At 48.3% G+C, this 18,004-nt stretch overlaps 1 protein-coding gene and 1 long non-coding RNA gene across 4 annotated transcripts in view; one reads left to right on the top strand and one right to left on the bottom strand.

The window, feature by feature from the left end:
* Positions 1–5,385, bottom strand: part of slc5a6a (solute carrier family 5 member 6a) — a 50,480-nt gene extending 45,095 nt beyond the window's left edge. The window contains exons 1-2 of one of the 3 annotated variants that reach the window (XM_080189517.1): positions 5,312–5,333; positions 3,176–3,265 (exon numbers count right to left, since the gene is read on the bottom strand). The gene's annotated coding sequence lies outside the window, so the exon portion shown is untranslated. Of the gene's footprint in view, positions 1–1,122; positions 1,169–3,175; positions 3,266–5,311 lie in introns of those variants that run through there. The other 2 variants (XM_080189516.1, XM_080189519.1) reach the window with 2 other exon arrangements.
* Positions 5,386–5,742: 357 nt separating this feature from the next.
* Positions 5,743–16,848, top strand: LOC145343324 (uncharacterized). The gene is made up of 2 exons (XR_013886697.1): positions 5,743–5,966; positions 15,848–16,848. It is a non-coding gene; the product is annotated as an uncharacterized LOC145343324 (long non-coding RNA).
* Positions 16,849–18,004: the final 1,156 nt, after the last annotated feature.

Genomic DNA, 18,004 nt, shown 5'->3' with positions numbered 1-18,004 from the left:
ACAGTACCTAAAAGACAGGGAGCAAGGGAAATCCAGATTAAACTGCATTTATTTCAATGCAAGAGGCCTGACGGACAAGACAGATGAACTCAGGGGGCATGGATGGGTACACAGGACTGGGATATTATAGCAATTACTGAAACATGGCTAAGGGAGGGACAGGATTGGCAGCTCAATGTTCCAGGGTACAGATGCTTTAGGAAAGATAGAACAGGAGGTAAGAGAGGAGGGGGAATTGCACTTTTGATTAGGCTGAATAAACTAGGCTTGTACTCATTAGAGTTTAGAAGAATGAGGGGAGATCTCATTGAGACGTATAAGATGATGAATGGGATGGATAGGATAGAGGTGGAGAGACTCTTCCCGCTCAAAAAAGACAGTAGGACTAGGGGGCACAGCCTCAAGATAAAGGGGAGGCGGTTTAGAACGGAGTTGAGGAGGAACTTCTTCACTCAAAGGGTGGTGAATCTCTGGAATTCTCTGCCCGTTGAAGTGGTGGAGGCTGCCTCGCTAAATATTTTTAAGAAGCGGGTTGATGGGTTCTTGATAAGAGAGGGGATTAAGGGTTATGGGGAGAGGGCGGGAAAGTGGAACTGAGCCACAACAGATCAGCCATGATCTTATTGAATGGCGGGGCAGGCTCGAAGGGCTAGATGGCCTACTCCTGCTCCTATTTCTTATGTTCTTATGTTCTTATGAAAACATCACGGCAGTACTGAGAGGGGATATATCCGAGGGTTCAGACACTGAGTCTATATGAGTAGAACTGAGAAATAAGAAGGGGGAAATCACTTTGATAACAGTATACCTGTTTGAAAGGAGAACAACCACAGGAGACTCCTGCACTACCTACCTGCCTCTCCTGGCAGACACCTGTTTGAACCTGTGGCATGAAAACCTCCCTGTAACTAGTGTCTATCACACTCTCTCTGTACGTTCCACAGTGCATCCATCTGCCGCTCCAACTGAATAATGCGGTCTGTGAGGAGCTGCAACTGGACACACTTCCTGCAGACAAAGTTGTCAGGGAGACTAGATTGCTCCCTAATTTCCCACATCTGGCAGGAGGAGCATACACTGCCCTAACTGCCCTTATACACAGTTAAAAGAATCTCAACTCACCTGCTTGTGGTCCTCACAGTGACTTTTTTTGTTGGTTAGAGGTGGTGGTAGGGAGGGAAACACAGTAGTAGTGTCTGGGGTTTAACTGCCCCTTTACAACAACCTGGAAGCAGTGATTGCGCCAATGCAAATCTTCCCTGCTCAGCAAATCAGCATTGCCTCTCTGCTGCGGTCCCAGTGGTGTGACTTTAAGCACAGACCTCAAAACACTCCACACTGGATGTTTTTCTCATCTCAAGGTCCCCAGGCGATTGATAACTCACCAAACAACAACTCCATCACTGCTGTCTGACACATTACCAGGACAGTGAACCCAATGAACCTTGGATAATTGCGAAGACTCTATCGTGTGCCTCTATCACAATCGCTCATTTTGCATTACAATGTATGGATCAGCACAGAAACAGGCCATTCAGCCCAAATGGTCTGTGCTAGTATTTATGTTCCATACAAACCTCCTCTAACCTTCTATTCCTTCCTCCATTTAATTATCCAGCTTCCCCTAAATCCAGCTAATCTATAAATCTTTAACCAGTCATTGTGGTATCAAGTTCCACATTCTCACCACTTCCTGGAGAAAGGAGCTCCTCTGTATTTGATTTATTGCTCAATCTCTCTGTGCTTATTTCTGGCTGTTGCAGTGGAGCATTGCCCAGAGAATAGGAGCTTTATGAAATCTGTGGGAGTGAGTCAGTACCCACAGGGTGAGGCACACTCCCGCTCAGACTGTAGATTCCAGAATCCTCCTCAGTCTGTTCATCTGTCTCCAGTTGTGCTGTTGTTAGCTGCTATTAGACAGAGCTCCATCCCAGCCTCCGGGCTCTGCTGCCTGACAGTAATGTTTAGCTCCGTGCTCCTTGTTACTAACTGACAGCAAGACAGGGCACATCTCCATTTGTCCTTCTCCATCTCGCCCTGTATTAACCTCTCCCTCTGTCTCCCTAATGCACTCCCCATCCTGCTCCACCTCCACTTTCCCTCCCTCACTTACCCTCTCTGTCTCTTTCACTCTAGCCTCTTCTCCTCAGTCGATCAGACCCTCGCTCTCATTCTGCCTCTCCACCTGCCCCTCCTCACCCATCTCCCTCACTCTGCAGTACCTCCCTCCCTGCCCCTTCCTTTCCCTCTCTCTCCCAACCCTTACCCAAGCCACTCCCATCCTCCCGCACTCTCCTTCCCCGTCCCACTCAGCCATTCTAAGTGTCACCATCCCTCGATTTCCCTCCGTCTCTATCTTCTATCTTCCCATCCTGTGTTCTCTCTCTCCCTCTCATGGCCCCCCACGCTCTTGCAAGCTATCCCTGATACACACACACTCTCTGGGACACAGACCACTTTCTGCTTCCCACTATTTTCTTTCTACTCCCTTACCCTTTTCCTGCCTCCCTCCCAACTCCCCCTCTCCAAACCCCACCTTCCTTACCCTACTCTCCCACTCCACTCATCCCGCTCCCTTCTCTATCCAAGCTTCCTTCCTCACTCGAACCCCAAAACTCTTCCCTTCCCTCCCCCACCCCCTCTTTCCTTCCCCCTAAGGATCAGACAGCACCTCCCAAACTCATGACCATTTCCATCTAGAAGGACAAGGGCAGCAGCTATCTGGGAATACCACCACCTGCAAGTTCCCGTCTAAGCCACTCACCATCCTGACTTGGAAATATATGGCCGTTCCTTCACAGTTGCTGTGTCAAAATCCTGGAATTTCCTCCCTAATAACAACAACCCACAGAACAACGATTCAAGAAGGCAGCTCACCACCACCTTCTTAAGGACAACTAGGGATGGGCAATAAATGCTGGCCAGCCAGCGACACCCATGTCTCGTGAATGATTATAAAAAGAACTCAGGAAGGTGCGGAGTCTGCGTCCTTGAACATTTTCACCACAGATCGATATTTTTTAATCAGTAGGGAATTACGAGTTACGGAGAGAAGGCAGGAAAGTGGACTTACTGAGTGTAAGATCAGTCATGATCTTACTGAATGGTGGGGCAGGCTTGAAGGGCAGAATGGCCTACTCTTGTTCCTATTTCTTATAAAGTATTGAGTACCAACCTTCAAATCCATGTAACACACTGTCCGCAGTGGGATGAGGGAAAGCGGGAACGTGTTGTGGTCAGATGAGATGCTCCCGTGTCTGGAGACCTGTTGCCGAGAGAAACGTAATGTGGAATCGGTCTGCCTCGTGCCCATTCAGACCGGGGAAGCTCTAACTGGAGGTGGGCTATTCTGCAATTCCACAGGAGCTATCGTTGAGTAAGGACCCCAACTGCTCACATTATATATTAATGATTTGGAAGACAGAACTAAATATATTATCTCCAGATTTGCAGATGATATAAAGTTGGGTGGGAGGGTGAGCTGTGAGGAGGATACAGAAATGCTTCAGCGTGATTTGCACAGACTGAGTGTATCGGCATGTGCACAGTAAATGCAGTATAAATGTGGAAAAATGTGAGGTTATCCACTTCGTAGCAATAAAGGAAGACAGATTATTGCTGAGATGGGTGTAAATTGGGAGAGGTGGATACTCAACGAGACCTTGGAGTCCTCGTGCATCAGCTGCTGAAAGTAAGCGCGCAGGTACAACAGGCAGTCAAGAAAGCAAATGGAATGTTGGCCTTCATAGCAAGAGGATTTGAGGATAGGGATAGGGATGTTTTGCTGCAATTGTATAGGGCATTAGTGAGGCCATACCTGGAGTAATGTGTGCAGTTTTGGTGTCCTTATCTGAGAAAGGATGTTCTTGCTACAGAGGGAAGGTTTACCAGGCTGATTCCTGGGATGGTAGGTCTGTCAAAATGAGAGGACACTAAATCGGTTAGGATTATATTCACTGAAGTTTAGAAGAGTGAGGGGGGATCTCTTAGACGCTAATGAAATTCTAACAGGGTTATACAGGGTAGATTCAGAAAGAATGTTCCTGATGGTGGGGGAGTCCAGAACTAGGGTTCATAGTTTGAGGATAAGGGGTAAACCTTTTAGAACTGAAGTGAGGAGATATTTCTTCACCCAGAGGGTGGTGAATGTGTGGAACTCATGACCACAGAAAGTAGTTGAGGCCAAAATGCTGTCTGATTTCAAGAGGAAATTAGATATAGTTCTTGGGGCTAAAGGGATCAAGGGATATGGGAAGAAGTGGGGGGTTAGGATATTGAATTTGACGATCAGTCATGATCAAGATGAATGGCACAGTAGGCTTGAAGGGCCGAATGGCCTGCTCCTGCTTCTAGTTTCTATGTTTAAAACACACCAATGCCTCTACTTTCTCAGGAGACTAAGGAAATACAACATGTTCACTACAACTCTCACCAACATTTACAGATGCATCATAGAAAGCATTCTTTCTGGTTATATCATAGCTTGATACGGCTCCTGCTGTACCCAAGACCATAAGAAACCCCAAAGAGTCGTGAACGTAGCCCAATCCATCACTCAAACCACCCTCCCATCTCTGCCTACACTTCCCGCCGCCTCGGCAAAGCAGCCAGCATGATTAAGGACCCCACGCACCCCGGACGTCCTCCCTTCCACCTCCTTCCGTCGGGAAAAAGACACAAAAACTCTTAAGGTCACGGACCAACCGACTCAAGGACAGCTTCTTCCCTGCTGCTGTCAGGCCGTTGAACGGACCTACCTCGCGTTAAGTCGATCTTTCTCTACACCCCAGCCCTGGCTGTAACGCCACGTCCTGCACGCTCTCCTTTCCTCCTCTATGAACAGTATGCTCTGTCTGGCTAGCGCTCAAGAAACAATACCGTACGTCGGTACGCCGTACGTTGGTACGCCGTACGTTGGTACGCCGCACGTCGGTACAGGTGACAATAATAAATCAGCAAGCGGTCTCTCAACACCAGGTTAAGGTCCAACAGGTTTATTTGGAATCAGGGGCTTTCGGAGCGCCGCTCCTTCACCAGGTGAGTGGAGAGTTCACAAACAGGGCAGGCACAAGGCACCATTGCAAGATCAATGTTTGGAGTGAGAGTTTTTTAACCTGGTGCTGTGAGAGTTTTTTTCACAGTGCCCAGTCCATCAGCCACATGCTCCCGGCCCTGTTTACTAAACCCCGGATCCTCTCACCTTCAGTCACACCTGCGCGCTCACCTATACACAGGGTGCGTTTCCACCCTGCCAGCCTCGGTACAGTCTCTCTCACCCTCCTCACCCTCCTCCTCCTCTTCCTCCTCTTACCCTCTCTCCCCGGATCACTCCGCTCGGCTCTTCCACCTCAATGACAAGCACGGCGGCGGCAGCAGCAGCAGCAGGGCGCACGCTTGCCGCTTCCGCCAATCAGCAGGCGCGACACGAGGGGGTGCGATGCCCCGCACCGACATGGCGGCACACCCGCCCTCAACCCCGCACCGACATAGCTGCACCCCCGCCCCGCAACAACATGGCGGCACACCCCCTTCCAAAAGACAAGGACAAACATGGCGGCATCCCCCCCCTGCCCCGCACCAACATGGCGGCAGGTACGTCCCCTCACCCACATGGCGTCACATCCGCCCCCCGCTCGGACATTGCGTCAGATCCTGTTCAGGCAGGGGCTGTGATGGAAGCTGCTTCGCCGGCCGTTGGAGAGATTGTGGATGGAGCCGGGACTGAGCGCACCCCCCCCCCGCGTCTCAGGCCGGGAATCCTGGTGAGGTATCGGGATGAGGGGGAATCAGTGAATCATTGAATCCTGCAGTGCAGGAAGAGGCCATTCAGCCCATCGAGCCTGCAGTGAAAACAATCCCCAGGCCCCGTCCCTGTATCTCCCCCCCACCCCCCCCTGCATTTACCCTGCTGGACCCCCTGACACTGAGGGGCAATTTAACACGGCCAATCCAACTAATCTTTCATAGTAAGAACCTCACAACATCATTTGATTTGATTTATTATCGTCACATGTATTAACATACAGTGAAAAGTATTGTTTCTTGCGCTGTACGGGCAAAGCATACCGTTCGTAGAGAAGGAAACGAGGCAGTGCAGAATGTGGTGTTACGGTCATGGCTAGGGTGTAGAGAAAGATCAACTTAAAAGCGAGGTAGATGCATCCAAAAGTCTGACAGCAGCAGGGAAGAAGCTGTTCTTGTTGGTACGTGACCTCAGATTTTTGTATCTTTTTCCCGACGGAAGAAGGTGGAAGAGAGAATGTCCGGGGGTGCGCGGGGTCCTTGATTATACTGGCTGCTTTGCTGAGGCAGCAGGAAGTGTGGACAGAGTCAGTGGGTGGCTGGTTTGCGTAGTCGATTGGGCTACGTTCACGATCTTTTGTAGTTCCTTGTGGTCTTGGGACCATCCATACCAAGCTGTGACACAACCAGAAAGAATGCTTTCTATGGTATATGTGTAAAAGTTGGTGAGAGTCGTGGCAGACATGCCAAATTTCCTTTGTCTTTTGAGAACATATAGGCGTTCCTTAACTATAGTGTTGGCATGGAGGGACCAGGACAGGTTGTTGGTGATCAGGACACCTAAAAACATGAAGGTTAAAGTCCAACAGGTTTATCTGGACTCATAAGCTTTTGGAGCGCTGTCCCTTCTCCGCTCGTCTGATGCATGGGCAGTGCTCTGAAAGCTCATAATTCCAAACAAACCTGTTGGACTTTGACATGGTATTGTGAGACTTCTTACTGTGCCCACCCCAGTCCAACGCCGGCATCTTTACATCAGGTCTTTCAGACTGTGGGAGGAAACCGGAGCACCTGGTGGAAACCCAAGGGGAGAATATGCAAACTCTACACACAGTGACCCAAGCCAGGAATTGAACCCAGGTCCCTGGCTCTGTGAGGCAGCAGCGTTAACCACTGGGCCACCGTGTAACTGACATCTTCATGGGGTGAAGCAGGGTGGGGGATTCAGTGGGGAGTGACATGGGTTTAACTGGAGGACGGTTTGAGGTATTTCCAATTCTTTGCCTGGGTGCTGGTCTTTGGTCATTATTTGTTTTGTAGTGTGTGTAAAGGGCCCTGGTACATTTTATTATATCAAAAGTGCTTTCTAAACCTAAGTTGTTCTTAGCTTTGCAAATGGTGCCAAGATCCAAAGAAATGTGTTTGAAACATTTTTCTGTCTAAAATCAATTGCTGGTTGTCTTCCTGCCTTAAGTCTCAATGCTGTTGGAATATTGGATCCAATGTCTCAGCAAATATTTATTGAGGGGCCCCAAACATTCCTGAACCAACTCCTCACCAAGGAACAGCTTGAGACTTCTAACCCAGTGTAAACCCAGAAGTGACCTGCTCAACTGTTCCACCACTCAGTTCCAGCTGACTTGATCATCCCCTTAAGACAGGTTAATGTTCAGTTAAATCTTGAAGGTTAAGCACAGTCAACTGTTCATTAACATCAAAATCACAGCTAGCAATACTCAACTATAAATAATCAGTAGACAGGGTTAATTTAGCAAATGGATGACAGGCTGAACCAAGTCTTAATGCTGAAAAAAGAGACATGCTGTTGAAGCTTTTTGTCTTGCACTCATCGGGGCATTTTTTGATGCCAATCAAATAAACCAAATTAATCAAACTTGGACAAAGCAAGAAGGCAAGCCCCCATTAAGGAGGGAACTGCCTGAAAGAAAAAACAAAGCAGAAAGGAAACCTAAAGCATTAAATCAAAACGTGATGAAAGGAGTCGATAATATACCCCAGTGCCTGTGGTGCCCAGTAAGCACGGAAGGCATTCATCAGGACAGATGCAAGAATGTCAAATTTCAAAGGGAACAACAATTTATACTGCGTGGGAAAAAAGTGTTGATTGGTTGTCAATTCAACTCTGAAGCATTGCATAGAGAATATACTAGGGAACTGTTGTTCTCCACTCCTGTTAATTCAAAATGGTGCAATTGCTGAACATGCTCCTTTTGCCTGCAGAGGGCAGATCCTATGTATGACCATATGTAGCCTCCTGTAAGGCACCTTGTCAAAGGCCTTCTGAAAATCCAACTAAATCACGTCCACTGGTTCTTCTTTATTTAACTTCCCTGTTACCGTCTCAAAGAACTCTAACAGATATGTCAGACATGTCGACATGTCCTCCCCTTGATGAAGCCACGCTGACTCAGTCCTACTTTATCATGTACTTCCAAGTATTCTGCAATCTCATCTTTAACAGTGGACTCTAAACTTGCCAACAACCGGCAATAATTTCCCGTCCGCTGCCTCCCTTCCTTCTTAAGTAGCGGTGTTACATTCGCTACTTTCCAATCATCTGGGACCCTCTGTGCCTTCGGCGATTGCTGAGAGATCACCTCCAATGCCTCCACAATTTCCTCAGCTATCTCTTTTCGATCCCTGCGGTGTAGTCCATCTGGCCCAGGTGACTTATCTGCCTTCAGACCTTTCAGCTTCCCTAGCACCTTCTCCTTATTAAATTTACATCTGTCCCCTGACTCTCTGGAAGTTAATCCCTCCCTAAAGTTTCACATGGTCCAACAATATCATCTCGGGTCACCAATTTCTTCCTGATCAGTTTTATTGGTCCTCTTGCCTCATAGCTAAAAGTCAATTTGGGCAGTTGGGGGAGAGGCGGGGGGTGCTGAATCTTGCTGATTCAGTCTTGATTTTCAGAAGGCGTTTGACAAGGTGCCTCACAAGAGGTTATTACAGAAGGTCAGGGGACAGGGAGTTGGGGGTAGGGTGTTAGCGTGGATAGAGGATTGGTTGTCAAATAGGAGGCAGAGAGTGGGGGTCAATGGGTGCTATTCGGATTGGCGGTTGGTGACTAGTGGAGTGCCCCAGGGGTCGGTGCTGGGGCCTCAGCTGTTAACCATTTATATAGATGATCTGGAGGAGGGAACAGAGTGTATGGTGTTGAAATTTGCTGATGACACCAAGATTGGTGGAACAGCAAATTGTGCGGAGGGTGTGGAGAGTCTGCAGAAGGATCCAGATAGGCTGGGTGAATGGGCCAGGAACTGGCAAATGGAATTTAATGTTGGCAAATGTGAGATTGTCCACTTTGGTAGGAATAATGGTAGGAAGGACTATTACTTATGTGGCGAAAAACTGCAGCAGGCGACGGTGCAGAGGGACCTCGGGGTCCTTGTGCATGAGTTGCAAAAACCCAGCCTGCAGGTGCAGCAGGTGGTCAGGAAGGCGAATGGGATGCTGGCCTTCATAGCGAAGGGGATTGAATATAAAAGTAGGGAGGTCTTGCTGCAGCTGTATAGGGCATTGGTGAGGCCGCAGCTGGAGTAGTGTGTGCAGTTTTGGGCGCCGTACTTATGCAAGGATATTTTGGCCTTGGAGGGAGTGCAGAGGAGGTTTACTAGGCTGATACCGGAGTTGAGGGGGTTGAGCTATGAGGAGAGGCTGAATAACCTAGGCTTGTACTTGTTAGAGTTTAGAAGAATGAGGGGAGATCTCATTGAGACGTATAAGATGATGAATGGGATGGATAGGATAAAGGTGGAGAGACTCTTCCCGCTCAGAAAGGACAGTAGGACTAGGGGGCACAGCCTCAAGATAAAGGGGGTGCGGTTTAGAACGGAGTTGAGGAGAAACTTCTTCACTCAAAGGGTGGTGAATCTCTGGAATTCTCTGCCCGTTGAAGTGGTGGAGGCTGCCTCGCTAAATATTTTTAAGACGCGGATTGATGGGTTTTTGATAAGCGAGGGGATTAAGGGTTATGGGGAGAGGGCGGGAATGTGGAACTGAGCCACGACAGATCAGCCATGGTCTTATTGAATGGCGGGGCAGGCTCGAAGGGCTAGATGGCCTACTCCTGCTCCTATTTCTTATGTTCTTATGTACCAATGGAATCCATTCCCCCAAACATAAACTCTCTCAATAGCACAATATCACCACAACACTTTCATTACTGGTGTCAAGAGTAAGTGAGATACTGCAACCTAGTGGCAGAGCAATGGAATTACAGGAATTCTGATACTTCTTGTCCATCAGCACCTTAACTGGGGCTGGGGTAATAAAATACAGTGCAACCCATAGCTCAGGAATGAATGAATGAAAAAAGTGTCCCATTAAAGAAAGGTTGTACTGTGCTTCTTTCTGAAAAGAATAGGGAGGCACAGTGGTTAGCACTGCTGCCTCACAGCATGAGGGACCCGGGTTCATTTCCAGCGTTGGGTCATTGTCCGAGTGGAGTTTGCATGTTCTCCTCTGCATGGGTTTCCTCTGGGTGCTCCGGTTTTCTCCCTCAGTCCAAAGATGTGCAGCTAAGGTGACTTGGCCACGCTAAATTGTCCCTTAGTGTTGGGGGATTAGCAGGGTAAATACATTGGGACCACAGGGATAGGGTGGGATTGTTGTTCGGCGTACGTTCGATGGGCCGAATGGCCTCCTTCTGCACTGTAGGGATTCTGTGAATCTTGTCAACGCTCTTGTCTCAGAGGCAGAGGACAAAGCTTCTGACTCAGAATTGATATCCCAACACAGGAACCAAACACAGTCCAAACTTAGAAAGGTTCCCATGTCAAAAGATATTTGAGGTAAGTAGGTGCTGAAACTATAGTTTCCACAGATTGCCCTTCCTGGTAAATGTCTCAGGTGTGAAGCTATCGCTTTAGGGGGCACCTGTCCAGATCGAACACGGCAGACCAGGGGCGTAACTAGGTTCTAAAGTTAGGGGGAGCGAGCACATTAAAAAGACGCCACGACACGTACCAAATAATTTAAAATCATTATACATTTCTATTCTGCATTTAAAATCAAAACATTTTAAAAACACGTGTGTTATTTAATTATTTTACATTTTAAACGTAAAATGGAAACAAAACGAAGTAATATGAGAAAGGTATGAGGCATCTACAGCAGCGTCTTCCGTCTAGGCTTCATTCCAGCTAAGTTATCTATTACTTTATTAGAATCTATCTCAGTAGCCAACTGTCTTTCAGTAAGGTCCCCGCATCCATATCACATCGTGCGATTGCAGTACATGGACTGAGATCTGCGGGGCTGGATCGAGGGCCTCAGATCTCGTGAGGAGCACCCCGTTGAAAAGGCGCCACTTCTGAAGAATGTGCTCGGGGGGAGGGGGGAGCGGTCGCTCCCCCTCTAGCTACACAGACCAGAGAACTCTCTTGCTGCGAGTCTTGCCTGAGGCAGGTTGGAAGGACTTGCAGAGAAACCCGTTTGACCGCATTGCGAACACACCTTGGTTGGGCATCAAGTCCTGGAGGGGGGACTCGATCCCGGAGCTTCTGATTCAGTGGTGGGGACGTTACTCACTGCACCACAAGACCTCCTTCTGTGATTTGACACCTAAGGGGGGATTTTCCTGTCCTGACTGGGACGGGAATTGTATTGGATAGGGTGGGGTGGGGGGACGGACCATGGAAATACCCGTGGACCTCGGGCAGGGGTTTTTTCGGTTTTGGAGCAAGCGTGTCTGGAAGATCTCACTCCTGGTCTGTACAGAGGGGTGAAAAGCACCCGTATTTACCCAGATCTGATCGTATCGACAAGAACGCACTTCAGGAGCGAGTTAACACTTTGTTCTGCCTTCAAACTCAACTAATGAACCGTCACAGAATCATGGAAGGACCACAGCACAAGAGAAGGCCATTCAGCCCGTTGTGTGTCTGCTGGCTCTCTGAAGGAATCATTCACTGAGTGTCAACACATTATCTTTTTTCCGCGGATCTGGGAATGTTTCCTTTCCAGATAATGACAGGCACTGACTCGAAACTAATTAATCTAAAAATCACAGCCAGTTGTACCCATAAACAAAGTAAGCGATTGGCTAAGTAAACCGGGTAGGGCCAATTGAACAAATGAATGATCCATGCTGTGACAGCATCTTCTTAATTAGAGAATGGTACATCACAGGAGGAGGCCATTCAGCCCATTGATCTCATGCTACCTCTTTGAAAGAGCAATCTAATTTAGTCCCACTCTCCCCCGCTCTTTTCCCAAAGCCCAGCAACAATTTAGGAATTTATCCAGTTTGCTTTTGAATAATAAAGGCCAGGATTCTCTCAGGGAGACAAGAGGGGGGTTTGGAGTGGGGCCTCCAATGGGATTTGTGTCCATCCAGGCGTGAGTCTCCCAATCAGCTCAGCTCTGATTATCGTCCGGAAATTCACATTCCTGTGTGATTAGTGAGCCCGGGATAGCCGTCTCCAGGCCTGTTAGCATTCCCCCCTCTGCCCCACCCTCCCCGCCCCGGGCCAGGAGTGGGTCCCACAAACGGGGTTTACAACTACTCCCCTCTAACAGGCTCATCCTCTGGAGGGGACAGATCGGGGTCTGCCTGGGGTGGAGGGGGAGATTGGGGCCTGCCTGGGGAGTGGGGGAAGATCTGGGCCTGCCCTGGGTGGGAGTGGGGGGAGATTGGGGCCTGTCTGGGGAGTGGGGGAGATCTGGGCCTGCCCTGGGTGGGAGTGGGGGGAGATTGGGGCCTGTCTGGGGGGGTGGGGGGAGATCGGGGCTAGCCTGGGTTGAGGGGGGGGTGGGGGGAGATCGGGGCTAGCCTGGGGGGGGGGTGTGATCCAGTTGGCCAGTGATCGGCAGTGAGGGGGGTGGCAATGGGTGGGGGGGATGGTTAGTGCACATGTGCCGGTCTCCGTGAGCACAGTTGCCCGCTCAGCTCTGTGCTGCCTGCCTCTCAGGCATGGATAACCCCACCCCCCCCAACTACTTTTCAGCGTGAATCATTCTGAGACAATCTGCATTGTACAGAGAATCAGATCTCTGCCTCGGGGGTGGGGGGTGGTTATTGGCCAGATAAACAGGCAGGAAATTCTCTTTGTTTGGTTTCGGGAGAATCCCAGCCACAGTTCTTGGATCTCCCTTCACCATCCTTTCAGACAGTACCTTCCAGATGACAGTGACTCACAGCATCAAAGATATTCCCCTCAGTCTCTGCTGGGTGAGGTTGGATATCTCTTTTTCAGCTGGTGTAGCAGGGTAAATGCATGGGGTTTGGGGATAGCGCCTGGGTGGGATGCGCTGTTGGAGACTTGATGCAGTTTAGGCAATGGTTTCCTGGTGTTATTGCTAGATTAGTAATCCAGAAACTCAGCTAATGTTCTGAGGAAGTGGGTTCAAATCCCGCCACGGCAGATAGTGGAATTTGAATTTAATAAAATATCTAGAATTAAGAATCTACTGATGACCATGAAACCATTGTCGATTGTTGGAAAAACCCATCTGGTTCACTAATGTCCTTTAAGGAAGGAAATCTGCTGTCCTTATCCAGTCTGGCCTACATGTGATTCCAGAACCACAGCAATGTGGTTGACTCTCAACTACAACTAGGGATGGGCTTTCAGAGCAGTGCTCCTTCATCAGGTGAGTGAACCCAATGAAGGGGCAGCGCTCCGAAAGCCCGTGCTGCCAAATAAACCTGTTGGACTTTAACCTGGGTGTTGTGAGATTCTTACTGTGCCCACCCCAGCCCAACGCCGGCATCTCTACATCCTGAAATTCTAACTCTTATTTTTAGGCTGGGATTTTCAATCCGTGCTCACCCCAAAACTGGAAAATCCGACCCGGGGTGGACGGACCTTTCCATGCTCTCGCTCGATAGGATTCCCGTGGCAGGCGAAACTTTGCCCCTCTGTTTCTAAGTCCTCACTGTCAATGGGTGGGAATTCCCACCTGCGCTCACCCCAAGGCTGGAAAATCCCTCCCAGGGTCATTGGACCTTTCCATGATCCGCTCCTTTCCCGCTATGATTCCCTTGGCAGGCGGAATGGGAAAATTGCATCAGCAATTGCCATTATAAACCAGCTGCATTGCTGAAGACAGGTACGTTCTGGCTCAGTTAAAAAGGACAGAGCTGGAGGAGTGGGGTGGAGAGTCCTCTCTGCTCAGATATTTGAGAATAATCCTGCCTGGGTAAAAAGCCAACTTCAGACTCATTCTTTCACCAAATGTTATTTTTGGATTTAACACTAGCCTCTCCAAATAGTTTCTCTCAGTTGTACCCTCCCCAGCTCCTTCCCATAATAAATTGCACATTTTTATCCAATCACTTCTCAACTCTAGGAAATACAACCTCGTTTCTGTAACCGTCTGATTGTAATTTAACCCTTGGAATCCAAAGAAAAGAACAGCACAGCATGGGAAACAGGCCCTTCGGCCCAACGAGCCCACGCCGCCATTTCAACATTGTGAGACCCCTCTCCACCTGTGACCCTTGTCTATGCTTATGGCAGTCCACATTGGAAACCAGATTGAGGGGAGACTAATTTAGGGACAATTTGTTACACCAATTAGCCTAAGAGCACATCTTTGGGGTGTGGGAGGAAACCGGAGCACCCGGAGAAAACCCACGCAAGCACGGGGAGAATGCGCAAACTCCCACAGACACCGGCCCAAATCCATGTGTCTGCACAGCAAACAGTGATAGTCACTGAGCTGTCGTGTTGCCTGTCAAATGGTCCAGTTTAAGTGTACACTAACAATGTGAAGCACTAGGCAACTCTCAAAACATCCAAGAGCAGCCCTCTCACGACCCACCACGTGTATGCCCCTTGTTGGACAACAAGGTGGACCGAATCACCTGTGGATTAAAAGAGAAAAACGTCAATAACACGCACATCTTATACAAACATTCAAGGGAATCCCCAGAAGCTCAAAAGCGGCATCCGAATGCCATTCTGAAACATTGAAGTGAACCAGCCCTGCCTCAGTTAGTAACCTCACTAAGAGAGGAAGAGACCGAGAGAGTGATGAGGCCCATCAGAAGGTGCCTTTGACAGAGATGTCCTTGACACCTGGCTGAAGGTTGTTAGCACCAGTAAACTGGTCCAAATACTGCAGAGTTGGCAGTCACATGTAACAAGTTAACAGCCTGTAAAACTGGGAATCCAGTTGTGAAAAGATGTTAGTCTGCTGCACTGTGCTATAAATGTACGGTAATTGTACCAGGCATGTGATGTAGCTAATTAAATGAAAAAGTATAATTAAACTGAAGGCTGTTAAAACAGAGTCTAAAACTAGAGGGCATAGGTTTAAGGTGAGAAGGAAGAGATACAAAAGGGTCCGGGGGGCATTTCTTTTCATACAAAAGATGCTGAGTGTCGGAACGAGCTGCCAGAAGTAATAGTAGAGGCGGGTACAATTTTTTCTTTAAAAAGCATTTAAACAGTTACATGGGTAAAATGGGTATAGAGGGATATGGGCCAAATTGGGATTAGCTTAGTGGTTGAAAAAGAGGGGTGGCATAGACAAGTTGGGCTGAAGGGCCTGTTTCCATGCTGTAAACCTTGATGACTAACGTTTGAAATTCTTGACCTTTTGTTTTTGCTCCATGACCTCATTCACCCTGATCACCAGTTGGGTAATTATCTGAAGAGACTTCAGGGTGACCAGAACTGTACACAATATTCCAAGCGTGGCCTTACCACCCGGCACAGGAGCACAGTGGTTAGCTCTGCTGTTTCACAATGCCAGGGACCTGGGTTCAATTCCTAGCTCGGGCCACTGTCTGTACGGAGTCTGCACCTTCTCCCCATGTCTGCGTGGGTTTCCTCCCACATTCTGAAAGACGTGCTGGTTCGGGTGCATTGACCTGAACAAGTGCTGGACTGTGGCAACTAGGGGAATTTCACAGTAACTTCATTGCACTGTTAATGTATGTCTTACTTGTGACTAATAAATAAACTTTATCTTTACCAATGTCTTGTACGACTTCAACAAGATGTCCCAACTCCTGTATTCAATGTTCTGACCGATGAATCCAAGCATGCCGAATGCCCTTTTCACCACTCTGTCCACCTGTGACTCCACTTCCAAGGAGCTATGAGTTATGTTGCTTATTTATTTGCAGGGTGTGAGTGCTGCTGGCAAGGTCAACATTTGATGTCCACCCTGAATTGCCCATGAGGTGATGGTGAGCTGATGTTTTTCTTCTCTGTTGGTTACCTCACTGCCTACCCCAGGCCCAGTCTGGGCGATATGTCCTCTAGGACCCGGTAGGACTGGTCATCGTGGTGACAGAAGATTCCCCCGTGCCCTTACTACCCACAGTGCTTTTTCCAATTGCTGAACAACATGGAGTACAGGAAGGAGGTAGAGAACTGGTGCGACAACAATAACCTCTCCCTCAATGTCAACAAAACGAAGGAGATTGTTATCAACTTCAGGAAGTGTAAAGGAGAACATGCCCCTGTCTACATCAACGGGGATGAAGTAGAAAGGGTCGAGACCTTCAAGTTTTAGGTGTCCAGATCACCAACAACCTGCCCTGGTCCCCTCATACAGATACTATCATTAAGAAAGCCCACCAACACCCCTACTTTCTCAAGAGATTAAGGAAATTTGGCATGTTCGCTACAATGCTCACCAACTTTTACAGATGCACGATAGAAAGCATTCTTTCTGGCTGTATCACAGCTTGGTATGGGCTCCTGCCCTGCGCAAGAAACCACAAAGGGTTGTGAATGTAGCCCAATTCATCATCGAACCAGCCTCCCACCCATTGACTCTGTCTACACTTCCTGCTGCCTCAGCAAAGCAGCCAGTATAATTAAGGACCCCACTCACCCCGGACATTCTCTCTTCCATCTTCTTCTGTTGGGAAAAAGATACAAAAGTCTGAGGTCACGTACCAACCGACTCAAGAACAGCTTCTTCCCTGCTGCTGTCAGACTTTTGAATGGACTTACCTTGCATTAAGCTGATCTTTACACTCTACTCATGACTGTAACACTACATTCTGCACTCTCTTGTTTCCTTCTCTATAAACGGTATGCTTTGTCTGTATAGTGCGCAAGAAACAATACTTTTCACTGTATGTTAATATATGTGACAATAATAAATCAAATCAAATCAAAGGAGTTTCTGATCCATTGAGCCGGACAGTGTCAGCCTGAAAGCTCAGTGCAGATGGACACAGAGCCCATCAGTGTCCATTCAGACAAGGGATCTTTCACTGCTCGGACCATATCACTTTTTGAACTTTGAACCTCCTACAGCTAGCTAGTCTCTGAGAGTAAGTATTCCAGATGGATGCCCCATTAGACAGCCGACTTAACAACACTCAAAACGAAAACAAACCTGGCCCTCCCAGTGACTGGGTTAATGTGGAGTTTACAGAATGAACAGTCATTGACGTTTTTTTAGATGTTAACAGTTCAGATTCAGGGAATGGGCACAGGGACTTGCTCGATGAACAAGAGCCAAAGTTCATGATCTGGTTAGAAAAGAAAGAATTTGCATTTGTGTAGCAACCATTCTAACCTCAGGATGTTGTTCAATGTGTCACAACCACTGTCAGAGGTCTCACAACACCAGGTTAAAGTCCAACAGGTTTATTTGGCAGCACGAGCTTTCGGAGCCTCAAGCTCCTTCATCAGGTGAGTGAAGTCCTCACCCCCCGATGAAGGGGCAACGCTCCAAAAGCTCGTGTTGCCAAATAAACCTGTTAGACTTTAACCTGGTGTTGTGAGACCTCCTACTGTACCCACCCCAGCCCAACGCCAGCATCGCCACATCATCACAACCACTGGCCAGAGGGTCAAGAACCAAAGGATGTGGATTTATTGGCAAAGGGAGATGGATGTTTTACACGGCAGGTTGTTGTGACCCTGGGATGTGACTGAAAAGTGGAGGAATTCGAACGGGAGTGTTTAAAGGGGCATTGAAGAGGTTTGATGGGCCGAATGGCCTCTTTGTCCATTCTCCCTGGGGAGCCTGGCCCTTGGATTGAGAACTTGCTCGCCTCTGAATATTGGGGTTAACTGGTCTCCAGATGGGTGGGTTAGTTTAAATAAGAGTCGGAACAGCTTCGGACGGTAGCTGTCAGCGTCCACGGCAAACGGCTGAATTCTCTACAGCCGATTAGAGATGCTGGGGTGTGTCTTGCAGCTCTTTTCTCCAATAAAATCATGAACCTTTTACAATCCGTGTTGTTAAAAAAAAAGATTGTATTTTAGAGTGATGAAAGTCCAATGGAATGTGTGTACTAAACCTGGGAGAAGCCAGA

The sequence above is a fragment of the Carcharhinus amblyrhynchos genome, chromosome 5 (assembly GCF_965287045.1).
Source record: "Carcharhinus amblyrhynchos chromosome 5, sCarAmb.v2.hapA, whole genome shotgun sequence".
NCBI lineage: Eukaryota > Metazoa > Chordata > Chondrichthyes > Carcharhiniformes > Carcharhinidae > Carcharhinus > Carcharhinus amblyrhynchos.
Note: the sequence above shows the minus strand (reverse complement) of the source record. Positions and strands in the feature narration are given on the sequence as shown.